This window comes from Hetaerina americana, unplaced genomic scaffold, assembly GCF_022747635.1.
Source record: "Hetaerina americana unplaced genomic scaffold, ioHetAmer1.1.p SCAF_1, whole genome shotgun sequence".
NCBI classification, from domain to species: Eukaryota; Metazoa; Arthropoda; class Insecta; order Odonata; family Calopterygidae; genus Hetaerina; species Hetaerina americana.
This window is the reverse complement of record NW_027286069.1, coordinates 101103959-101117533: the sequence shown is the minus strand read 5'-3', so window position 1 is coordinate 101117533 and position 13575 is coordinate 101103959. Positions and strand designations below refer to the sequence as shown.

The window sequence follows — 13575 nt, the reverse complement described above, 5'->3', positions numbered from 1 at the left end:
CGCATGTTGAGCGCAATCATCACTCTCGAGAGGTGATAGAGAGATGAAACAAGACCATTTCATTCGGAAAAAAGACATCTCCGCACAAAAACTCACCCACGGTCGTGATTAGAGCAGTATGAAAGAAGAGTAAGAAAACATCTTACCAATCTAATCCTCGATTAGAGGCGCAAACAAGAGTGTACATGCGCAGAAACAAACTTCCTTTTTCCACCGGCACGCTCTCCTAGTTTGGCATTACAAGCTGTTATTATGGCTACGACAAACTAATTTTTTAAGAGATATAACTTGAGGGTCAAATTCTTTGCAGAGAAAAAAAATTCGTAACATTGGTTTGTGGTATTTTAGTACGCGTATATAAAATAAAAACGATTCCAGCTTTATCCTTAATTTTCCAAAATATTTAATCCCGAATGAGGGTTCCGTTCATGCATAAAATGAGAATACTCTTATTTAATCTGTGACTCAGGTAATTCTACGTTAATTTTAGACGTTCAGCTATTTCCTATCCTATGGTGAATGAAAGATTTGGCATTATTTTAGCCGGCTGTACGGAGTTCATCCATAGTACAGTGCGGTTATTGTCTTTTAAGTATATACCTTTTCTTTAAAAAGTTAGAAGTCAACGAGCATATGCGCAAAAGTTTTGCGTCAATGTAGAACGATTTCGCGCCACTGTTTGCGAAATTCTCTCTCTTTCCTTACGGTGACAACATTTCTCTTTCTACTATTTTCTTTCTAATTATCTCCCAACTGTTAAATCTATTTTGATTAGAAATCAATGATGTTCATTAAATCAAAAAAATTCAATCTTAAAAATTAATCAAATAAATTGTGATGCACAGAATTGGAAAAGGTGGATTGTCACTCACTGGGTTTTGTCCTCGTAATTTTTTAATCATTGAAACTGAGCTTAAAATTGGAGAAGTAATATACATTTACAAGTTGTTCAACAAAACACACTTATTACATTATTGACAGTGGATTTAATGGAATCGTATGGGTATACCCGAATATAGATGGATATCAATTTCAAGGATAACTGCATGCCTATAATAGCGCTTCGATTTTAAGCACAAAAACGCTATAGTATTCAAAGAGAACGTATTATTAATCATTTGTCCTTGCTTAGGTCTACTAAAGGCCATCGATTAACAAGGATAGTGTTCAAAAAGGGAAGTTCACAGGACAAGTGGCGACAATTTAAAACTGGGGAGAAGAAATAATTCATATATTATCGTTGGTATACTATGCACGTAGCTTGCAGCTTTACAGTTTTGTAAAACTGAATTACATGACCTGACAAGTTTCAATTGCGATTTTATGATACATGATTTTAACTACTAAAGGGATGACTCACTGCACTAGCCAGTCGCCAATAATACATATATTTGGGATACGGTTATTGTCTTTTAAGTATATACCTTTTCTTTAAAAAGTTAGAAGTCAACGAGTATACACACTCCTGTACGGAGCAATAACTAATTGTCATCACAATACAAAATAAAATATTGCTTCTATTTGAAATTAGAAATAGAAATATAGTCACTAATACCATGTCATATTTACAAAGGATAAATGAAAAAGAAACACTTTGTTCCAATCCACCACTTTATTACAGGTACGACTAGTTTCGACGCTACGGCGTCATCCTCAGGTACAAAGTTTAAAGTCACAATCATTGTATATATACCCTCTTCTGGAAAGGGTGGGGGAGTTGTGGGAAGAGGGGGCGGGGAGGGGAGTACGGGGGTAGGTACGAAAGAATGTGGGAGAGGGTAGGAAACACCAGGAAAAGCGTTAGTGAGTGGGGGGGATTGGAAGGTGGGTTAAGAGAGGGGAAAAATTTCATTGGTCGGTATAATTTGAGTCAATGGCTAATGGGGATAAAGGTACGGGTTAGGAGTCAATGGGAGTTAGGGGGAAGGGGTTAGAGGTTCTGTTTTTCTGTTATTGCTAGGGAGGCTTCCAGGAGAGGTGATACGTTTTCAAACAGAATGTCATTGAGTAAAGGATGTTTCTTCATTGTTCTCCGGATCTCCAACTCTTCCTTCTTGTCCATCCTCCTCCCTTTTTCTTCACGATGTAGAATTTTGGGGATGAAATCACTGGTGTGATTTTCCTCCCACAGGTGTTTGGCAAAGTGGGATTGGGCTAGGTTACACTTCTTGTAGCACCTCTTGTGTTCCTCCGCTCTTGTCCGCACCGCTCGACCACTCTGTCCGATGTACCTCGCACTGTAATCCCCGCAAACCATTTCATATATCCCACTATTTTCCAGTGGCTCAACTTTATCTTTAGTTTTATTTATGAACATTTTTAGATTACATTTTTAGATAAAAAGGGAGGAGGATGGACAAGAAGGAAGAGTTGGAGATCCGGAGAACAATGAAGAAACATCCTTTACTCAATGACATTCTGTTTGAAAACGTATCACCTCTCCTGGAAGCCTCCCTAGCAATAACAGAAAAACAGAACCTCTAACCCCTTCCCCCTAACTCCCATTGACTCCTAACCCGTACCTTTATCCCCATTAGCCATTGACTCAAATTATACCGACCAATGAAATTTTTCCCCTCTCTTAACCCACCTTCCAATCCCCCCCACTCACTAACGCTTTTCCTGGTGTTTCCTACCCTCTCCCACATTCTCCACCCTTTCCAGAAGAGGGTATATATACAATGATTGTGACTTTAAACTTTGTACCTGAGGATGACGCCGTAGCGTCGAAACTAGTCGTACCTGTAATAAAGTGGTGGATTGGAACAAAGTGTTTCTTTTTCATTTATTAAAATGAACTTCCACAAAGTTGAGGCTGAAACTATTGAACTAATTTACAAAGGATAATTATGGTCAAGTTACACCATCGGATCGGGTCTGTGAGAAGAAGTAAACCGTGACCGTTGTTGGAGTAATTATTGGTGGAATTTTAATAATTATTCTATCATGTAGAATTTTCAATAATAAAATTCTTTTACCAAGAATTTGCGAACGAATAAGTATATCAGATTGGAGCACAAAAATATCTCATTGAAACGAAATCCATAAGTCGATCTGGTCATTTCTTCCGTGCTCTACAATTCGCGGTTGATCTAGGGTGGATGCACCTCTAGTGCTCTTCCTCAATCATATATCTAAGGCACAAGGAAAAGTTAATAGTATAAATCACTCGATTCCTTATTAATATTTCCCTTGACCACTGCCTCCGCCGCTACCTTTAACCCTTTTAGATGCTTTAGTCGGCCTCTATGACGATCTACGCTAGATGTGCAAAAATTCCCGGTAATACGAGTAGGCAATGCTTGATTTGTGAATTCCACGATTGTTCTGGGTGTAGTTTAATATTGACGTCAAATTTCTCAGACCAATCAATTTATCTAATTTCTTCTCGCGTAAAGGATGAATGCAAAATTAAGGTAAAAAATATTTATTGTAGATATTAATTTGAAAAATGTAAAATTTTCAAGAAATAAGTGTGTATTTTTCGGATCCGTGCGCATACTGACCGTGTCATGTCTCTGTGGCTGTAGAAGAAAATTTCGGTCCTGGCTTGACTGTGTTCCTTCGTGCAAACACACTAATCACTTCGAATGTGTTAGGTGGAAGAAAAACGTCTCCATAACGTTTCCTAGCCACCATGATTAAAAAAACATTTCCACCACCTCATCCCTAGTGCATAGATACGATATGAATCGACGTTTCCGAGAATTCTCCTCGAACGGATTTTTCGTCTCGTGGAATAGAAGGGAGGGTAGGCGGGAACTGTTATGCAGGGTACTCGAGAGAAAGAGAGGCCTCCGATACCTCCGATAAAAAAAGTGAATGGTCACCGGTGCGCGAAGTGTCCCGGGAGCTTCAACTCGAAGTTTAAAGGTATCTAGGAGGGAGGCTGAGGTGGAGGGAAGGGAGGGGGTGGGAGGAGAGAAGGGAGGTTAGGACGGTGGGAGGGCGAGCGGGCATTGTGGGGGGAGGGGATGAGAGATGGGAAATGGGAGGCGGCGTGGTGGAACGGAGGAAGGATTGCTTGGGTCAACTTCTTAAAAGTGGCCGCTCCGAATCCCGTTCGTCCCGCCTTTGTGTGTCCGCATGATAAATCCAGGGGGCGCAGGGGCGGGACGGGTTGGCGAAGGGGATGGGAAGGAGGCGGAGAGATGAATGCGGATAGACACGACGAGGATGGCGCGCAAGGAGGTGCGGCGGCGATGGCGGAAACCGACACCGGAGGCTCTCCTACGGTTGTGGCCTGACCATCTCTAGCCCCAGGGTTGACCGTCTCATTTCGGTACGAGATAGACTTCTCATCCTTTCTACGTATACACGTACACCAACGTCATACCCTGCAAGATGCCGTCGGGGGTCGTGGGTAAATTTTTTGTGTTCGTAAAAGGAATGGTAGGTGACAATGGGGTTTTTCGGTCTCAATCGCAGGGGCCCATAAACTTGGTTTTGTTGTTACCACGCAGTTTACGAGGGAAGAACGAGTATTTAAATCTTGTAGGAGTTTATTGACTTGCATTATTTTTTCCCGGGTGGTGCAATAGGTGGATATGAGTGAGTTGTCCCAATTATTCCCTCGGAGATAAGCCAACTGAATTTTTCTTTAATGCTGTGTGAGAACAATTCTTCTGTTTTCACATTTTGTCAATCTCCTACTCAAATAAAGGAATAAATTACCGGGCAGGTAAATGTCTCTCCCGTTTGGCAAGGGTAAATATTCGCGTAGCGAAATTCCATCGTAGCCGACTCACACACCGGGGTAATCTGTCCCTGGTGTTTGCGCGATGGCATCTCATCATCCCTGGACTAATGGGCGGGCATTAGTCTAATGAAAACAGCAAAGCCTCAGGATTGAATAGGATGGAAACAAAAATGATAATGTAAGTGGTAGAAAAATTAAAATAATTTTTTTCACCGGCCTATCATAACACATTTTTGATGCAGTTATACCATTCGTTCGCTTGATAGCAACTAAGTGAAGGGCTTAAATTACGACGTAGTGTAATTTATTTTTCGCACACTACAGAGAACCGCAATGGACTGATCACTTTGGCAAACGCCTGCATCGGTATAAACTTCCACGCATGTTTTTAAGCTTAGGCATTTCATTTCCTATGACTTCATTGGGTGATTTGTGTTTTATTTATGGGATTCTTTCTCGTAGGCAAATCATTTACTGATATTGGTGATAATACACGACGGCAAGTCTACGAGGTATAAAAAAATATCAAAGAAAACATCTTAAGAAATTGACTTATTAAATTTTCCTAACCGTATCACATCTAAAAATTGAGCTTATTTGGAATTTTGCAATTAATCAATGCCTCGGCTGAATGAGAAGTTTTATGCCTTCAAATAAAATATTTCATTGAATTTTAAAATCCATGAATACTACAGAAAGACTTTTTATGCTTGGAGATTTTAGACCGTCATAGATGAAATGCACTTTGATAATAAAATAATAAAAATAAGAAAAGTATATACTTAACTCATGATTTACAAAGTACACTCCATTTATGGGGACACCTCTCTGTCATCCTATTCATGACTTCGCTATTGCGTGCTACGTGGATATTATCCTTAACGCTTTAAATAGTTGTAAGGCTCATCATCCTTCTCACACACTAATTCTTCCAGGATCATCTCAAAGTTGATATAAATTTATGTTCAGTACCTTTTAATATTTCAATAAAACTATCCTAGCTGCGAAATCTGTTTTAAAAGTTTCTCGCTTTCGGACCATTGATCTACGAGTCGAGTCTACGATCTCGTATATCTTTGTACAAAGTACACCGGCATGCAAACCTTTTAATGTCTGGCTCCATATCTTTTGTATTTGGTCTTAGAAGGTGCAACTCCATGGTCAAAATTCACTTAGAACTCTTCCGATAGGCGCAAATACAGTCTGACGGTTAGTAGCAATTGGAAAATAGCCCATACGTTTGTCAAGTAACTGATTCTGAAACAAAGTTAGATAATGATGCAATTAATTGAGTTAGGGATGGAATTTTATTTCTAAATTAAGAGGTCGAATTAGTCGGAATGTGGACTTAACACTGCCCGATCCATCGATTACATTTCGTGGAAAAGTTTGGAAACAGGAAAATGTGGAGAGAGGGAGAGCTAAAAAGGGGGAGAGGAAAGTGGGACGACGGAGAAGAGGGAAGTGCAGAGAATGGGATGGAAGAGGAAGGGAGGGAGGAGGTGAGAGAATGGGGAGGAATGGCGTCTCGGGAATGGGGGTTGCGGACGGGGAAGCGGGGAGGGGGGCGAAGGGGACGAGCAGGGAGAAAACCGTGGACGGTGAAGTGGGGGGAAAAGGGGGAGGGGAGAGAGGACGTACAAGGAAGGGCAAAAGAGGGAGATGGAGGTTAGGATAAGAAGAGAACGGAGACGAGAGTGGAAGAGAGGAGGGTGGTGGAGAGAGGCGGAGGGAGGGAGGCCCGAGAGAGAGAAAGAAGATGGGAATGCGAGACGGAGGGCAGGGAGGGGTGCGGACGGGAGGGAGTGGGAACGGGGGTGCTCGGCAGGGGCCTTGGGCCTAAAGTGGAAAGGCAATAATTAAGGACAGATTTAGATTGATGTAAACAGTGTTCCGAGGAAGATTCAATAAGGCCGTTGCCCTTGGAGATGGTCCCCAGCTAATTGATCGCGCGTGAATGAAAGTCATACGAATGAAATACCGTTAAAGATGATTTCAACGGAAAGCTTAATCCAGATTCTTTGTTTGAGCAGGGGATTCCCTCCTTGCACAATACCTTGTATACCCATGCGTTTTCCATGGAGACGGAAGGAACGCAACTTTTTAATTGAGACATTAGAGGCATTCAAATACTTGCACAAAAAAGGCTTAGGTATTGGCGTCAAAAAATAATGACTAATGTGAATAATTTAAAATTAGTATTTCTCCTACCATTTAGTTTTTCTAAAGGTTCATGGAAAATTTATACGTTGCGCGGTATTTCTAATTTCAAGGTAGCAAGACTAGACTTGTATGAAATATTAACATACAAATCGTATGATTGTTAATACCTAAGTCAATCATATCTAACCAAGGCTAACGAAAAGATCAAGGGAATCTGTTTAGCAAGCATGAAAACTTCAATTTTACGATAATCGCGGGCGTGTTTGACTGAGGGTTTACGATGAGGTTGCGTCGTAGATGGGTGAAATCCTTCCAGTAGACGAAGGAAAAGAAGGGGCGACTACGGTGGAATAAACAAAAAGATAGTTATTCTATTGTTTCAGGCTTCACTTCGTGGAAGTAATTGATATCCATTATTGAAATAGAAAGAAAGGAAGGATTAAAACCCACTCCCAAAAGGATTAAAAATGGACGCTCTCGAGCAATTAGAGATTAGAAGGCACTTGGTGAACCCCAACACGACACTTTGTAATGAGCAATTATTCCCATACCCCTCCCCACTCCTCTCCGAGAAATTATCCTGGAAATGGTCAAAACAATCCATCAACGCACCTGCGAGCCCCCACCCCCCTCAAATCCTTCCAACCCTCCCCGCCCCCACTCTGTCCTGAGGGTATATATGCTTGCTCTGTCTGTTTTGCAAATTTGTACCTGATGATGCCGCAAGTCGGTGAAACGCGTCGTGCCGTATAATAAAATCTGTGGAAAAGTACGAGTCTTTCTTTCTATTTCAATAATGGATAAAAAAAGATAGTTGTTAAAATATTTCATTGCCGAAAGGAATAGCAAAAATTGTAATAAATATTACCTGACTTGAATGGCAGCAACTCATATGGAAATAGAATCACCATCCATAATCAATATATTCGAAAACCACTCGGGGAACGATGCATAATTTCCGACAGGGAAAACTTATAGCCTTATTGAATAAAACGAGCTTGCCACGGTAATACAGGTTATTAACGAAATGTTGGTGGAATGATTCATAAATATGCTCATGCATTAGAAACAAATGAATCCTGACACTGGCATCCACAAACATTAGGAGATGAACATATTGAATATTTTCCAATTATTAAAGCGGCTTGAAAAGTGGCTGTGCATTTGGTCTAAACCCGATATGACCTTAAATGATATCTGTTCACTGAAAAAAGAAGTGAATAGCCCAATCAGATGAGCGTATTTCCAAAAGAGATCTTAGTTCACTGTCGCTATTTAGCCAAAAAATATATTCGGAAGTACATTTTTCTAGACATTTGAAATGTGATGCCATTAACACCTTGGGATGTCTCTAAGGTTATTGAATACACCAAACATTCTTTTCATCAGAATAAACTCTGTTAAATTTCGTTCATAGAAACGGTCCATCAGGAGATCATTTATCTTGATCCAGTCTCTTAAACACAAACTATTTAAGGGAATTATTAACTATGAACTACTACCATATAGTTAAACATTAGTACGATAACGCCAAAACCTTATTGAGACTACGAAGCCAATTAAAGACTATAATCAGATAACTTCAAAATCTGACAAAAGATCTCTATCCCGTACCTAGGATGACCGGTTAATCATTGATTTAAACTATTCCAGGACTAAATTTGAGGAGACCTACACCAATCGTCCTGGAATGTCATCTATGTGAGTCGGTTTAACAGAATTTTCGAGCCAACTTCAAAAACCTAACTTATATCTAAATTACCAAAAAAAAGGATACGACCAAAGAATTCCAAGTTTGGTAAAATAACCGAGGATATTTATCTGTCGGTTGAGATCATTTTTGCGAGAAAGAAACGGGATGCAATCATCTTTTTTCCACTTGCGCCGAGGGTGGAGTTATCACCTGGTCCATTTTGCTATATTTATCTCCCTCTCCCTCCCTTTTCCTTATTATTTCAAGAACCAGGCTTCTAAATTTCTCCTCTTATGTCTGATCCGCCCTTCCCCTGATTGTCTGGAGCTTATTTACCTCAGTATGTGCTCGAAGATGACGCGTAATCGTTGAAACCGGTCCGGTCGCAGTCAATAAAATTTTATTTGGGGAATTTACACAGGGTTCATTTATTTTTATGGAGATTGTCGAAATGTTTCGCAGCGTTATAGCCTGTGTTGTCTATTTTGCTTATGGCTAATTATCTTTGATATTATTATTTTACAGGTGCTATGCGTGACATTATAAAAGGGTGGACGTATTACAGTTATCTTCTAGGTGCAAAACCTATCACGACAGTCAGCCATACTTATTCTCACTTTGGCTATCGCTTACATACTATTCTGAGAATGACAACGCTTATTCTTCGGCAAATAATGTTCCTTGCGCCCCATGAGAGATGAACGGTCGAATAAAACCTATCGTAAAGAGCTGACTTTCAAAGGTTATTTAGACGTCTCAGTTAATGCGTGAAAATATTTTCAGGTAAAATTTTCTATACGTGCATGGGTAAAAGGGAATCTTCAACTAATGCTTTCATCCGTTAAAAAACAGGCCAATTAAAGAGAGACTCAATGATTTTGAGTGATCTTCATGATACGGAATTCACATGAAACCCATCAATGAGAATATGAATTACTTATTTATCTCAGAAAGGCAGCCAAATGTAGACGCCAATGATCATATCGGCAGTTCTAGAAAAGCAAAGCAGCCAGCGTTGTTTCTCATAACTTAGAATTATTTTAATCACTGAAAAAGTGGATTCTCTAATAACTCAGAAAGAGATTACCAAAGGATAGAAATTATTTGAAAAATAGCTACACGCTAAATTTCATTTTTAAATTTTGTTTGCTAAAATGCATAAATAATGCTTGAATTACGCTGTATTTTAATTTTGAGGCTGACGCACTGCCTTGAGAATATGAATGATAACACACGGAAACCTGAGTACTACGTATTATTGTGAATTGGAATGATCAGAGAGTGATAGATGGCGATGCAGATGTGAACGCATAAACCGACTAAGGATATTCTTCAAGATTATAACTAATGCGAGCGATAGATATGAGTCGGAATTTCTGGAATGTGATTAATGGATGTAGCCACATAGGTATAAACGCCCTAAAAACTACTTTTCAAGATTATCACAAAATGCCTGCCGCATTGCTAATATGTTTCCCGTGATGTGAAGTTTTACGGCATTAATGCACCACAAAAGTGAAAGTTTGAGAGAAGAATTAATTCCTTGGTTGAGATCTACGAAGCCATGAAACGAAATATAACTCAAAACGGGAGTCATTTGGCAAACAAAACCAGTTATCCAAGCGTGCATTTAACTGTTCCACCGCACATTATTAATACGGGATTCTATAACAACGTTTTCATGTACTAGTGTTTCACAAATGATACCAACGATATGCCATAGCTACACATTGATCTCAACTCACTAAGGCGTGGTTCTGAAATATTTTGAATTTTCGGTCAATTTGTGTTTATTGTACTCCATAAAGTTCTTCACCCGAAACGTTGTGCGGCGTGAGTTTAAATAAATCATTGCTATGTTTAAATCAACGATGCGCCCTGAAATGAATTACACAATGCCTTGATATTATGCAGGATAGCTAATTTGAAACAAGCACTGTTGAATACGAATTCCGCATATTACATTAATTAATACTTCATTTTTACAGGATTTCTATCCCCCTTCATACTGTCCAAAATGACTACGCTTTCATTCCTATTCCCAGGTTATCTAACATTCTCGCTTCGATCTGAGACTTTCAGCGTCCTATTACCTCTTAATATCCCACTTTCCCTTCCTTCTTCGAATTTTTATCAAATATTTATTCCATTACTTTGAAACCCTACTACCCTGAAACTTCTTCAAGTAAAAATATATTTATTATTTCATTACTTTATTATCTTTTCTCGTACACGCTTACCTCTTTCTTCATAAGTTTACCGTTGAAAAAGAGAGCGTTTCATCTTACCACCCAGTGAATTACTTAGCATGGTTCGGTATCAGAGGCAGAAGTTTCAACGTGGAATAAACTTCGTACTGTTCATCTTATTCAGGACAGAGACCCTAAATATGGTGGAGCTGAATATCATACTAAGAATTTTTAGAAATATTTCAACCCCGGGCTATGATGCCACGATCTTCTGGACTGGGTGGAGCCGGTTGGTGGTGAGTATCCTTCGCATTAAGCTCCCCGCTCACCTCCATCTCTCTCCTTCTCTCTGAAATATAATATTATCAGAAATGATCCCATTATTGCCCGGGAGGTGAAAAATGGGTTTCGAATGACGTAACCGCAACATCCGCCTCCCGGCTTCAGCGAAGTTGGGAGGGGGGGGGGGTGGAGGAGAGGGGTGCGATGAAAAACCGGGGGAGGGAATGACTAGTGGTTTGCATCGCTGTAAATGACATCCTATTTTGCCCTGAATTGGAAATGCCGGCAATGGCTTCCGAGGTATTTCCTCCGACCCCCAACCCCCTCTCACACCCTCCACCGTCCTCCAGCCCTCCCCTCCCGAGACGGAGTACCCCAGCTTTCCATCAAATACACCACGGACACCGCCATCCAATCTTCTCCGCTCACATGTAATGCACGCTTACCTGGAGAAGTGAACCACGCTTGTAGATGGGAAACTTACGCGGATACTTTCAGTTTTCTAATTTTCCTTGTCGTACCTCCGCTTTGAAACGATCGCAATAGCTCACTTCAAGCTCTTGAAACAATAGCCGGGACGGCGGACGGACGAGAAGCAAATCGGCTATTCTTGTCTTTAAATATTCACATATCTCACGTATTGAGACGTGTTATATTGGCGCAACGTGTCCTTGCCGGCAACAAACTGCGTACTGCACCCGCCTTTGACTCAAACTTGTCGATTGCAACCCCTGAATTGTCGACTGAAATGCGAACTCGAGTGAAAGGTGATCCAGGCTGAAGATCGATCGCTCCCTCGCGGGGGAAGGGTTGGGAGGGGGAGAGAGAAAACTCACATTGGCAGCTTCTTAAACTCACGTCCATATGTAGAGCTCAGACAAGAGAACGGGATTGATCAACATGGATTATCGAGCGCTGGGGTCCGCTCTGCAGCTTGATCTAGCCGATGTACTCATGATTGCGTCGTCCGCACACGCCTGAACGTACACACGGGTCGACTATTTGTTTTTGATCCTACATATGCATGACCAAGGCAAGCTACGCACTATGTAGTTGATTATCGCGATGCCAGCGTGGTGTCGAGAGAGAATTTTGTGAGCCAGACTACAGCATTACTTCTGAAGGTTGGCGTGATCGGGAGGTGAAAATGCGGAAGTGCTCCCCAACCTCACTCCATAGCTTTCAGGGGGAAGAAATTATATGCACCCAAGTCTATCATCTGCTACGCTGGGTTTTTAATTTTGATAATCTCGCCAAGTAAACATATTTTAAAGACACAGTATTTTCATTGTAATACTAAAATTATTTTTATGGTTAGTGAGAAATCACACATTTGATTATGGTTCTGTATACTAACTAAATCACAACTCCAAAGAAATACTAATTTGCTTGACTATGCTTTGGATTGGGACTATTGGATACATCGATACATTGACTTCATTGTGCAGCAGATGGCCCTTGGTTGGCGCAGGTGTACTGGATGGATATGAAGAATTTTAATAGCATCTATCGACATCTTACAGGACGTAAATGTTTACCCATGCCGGCCCAAGTTGTTTCAGTGTTGAAGATTTGAGACAGTATGGATGATATTGCCGAAATAAATTAATCGCCGTTTCGCATTATTTTCTAAAAACCACTTGTCTTTGATGAATCGTGAGTTCCTCTGGAGGAGATATCTTATTCCAAGGGTTCTGATTTTGGTAAAAGAGTACGATCATTTGTACGATATAAACTATAATTCAAAATTCATTGCCGATTAGCATGAATTTACCAACATACATCGTCATTGCAATATCATGTCTGTAACTCCATATTTGTTTTCCGTCAAAGGTTTCAATATTATTTATCGAACAGTGCTCAGCCGAGCTATTTTCGATCGAGAGAAAAAGAAAAATGCTTGTTCCACTTGATCATATACAACGCCTTCAAAATGAATTGCGTCTCGGTTTTATGTGCATAATCAGTATGAAGAATGCGCAATGCACTTGAGTTTCAAGGTGGTGATCAATACGCATTCGTGTGCTTCCCTTTCTTATTTGCAAAATGAAACTGATATCAGATTCCAATTTCGGAACTGAAATTAAGATTTCTAAGCGCAATATTTCAATTTAACTTTCTAAAAAGCTGTCCTGTAGAGCATTTCATTTAGTTGTTTAAAATGGAGTTTAATTTAGCAATAAAATCCTATAAAGCTGGAATATCTTTCATAGAGATATTGGAATCATATAAAATATTATTTGCGCTCGGTATTTTATTGATAATTGGAAAACGGAATAAAATATCACACTATACTCTCTACCCGGAGCATCAATAATTATGGATTTTTAAAAATTTGAAGCAACTTGGAAAAAGTGTTAGCCCGGGAGGGAATAACTTTTATTGCTGTGTTAAAAGCACCATTTCAATCTATGATGTCTGTACTTTAAACATCACAGAAACCTAAGTGTCGAACCATTTTTTTACATAATTTATAAATGCTTGTAAATTGCTTATCGAATGAAATTTTACTTTAGCAGTTTTAACGACACCCATTTTATTACCCCATC

The 13575-nt window shown here is 40.0% G+C and overlaps 1 protein-coding gene across 1 annotated transcript in view; it reads right to left on the bottom strand.

Annotated features, from left to right (window-relative positions):
- The window catches only part of dachs (unconventional myosin-IXb-like dachs), a 150413-nt gene that overhangs the window by 59284 nt on the left and 77554 nt on the right, over nucleotides 1–13575 (bottom strand). The window lies entirely within an intron of this gene.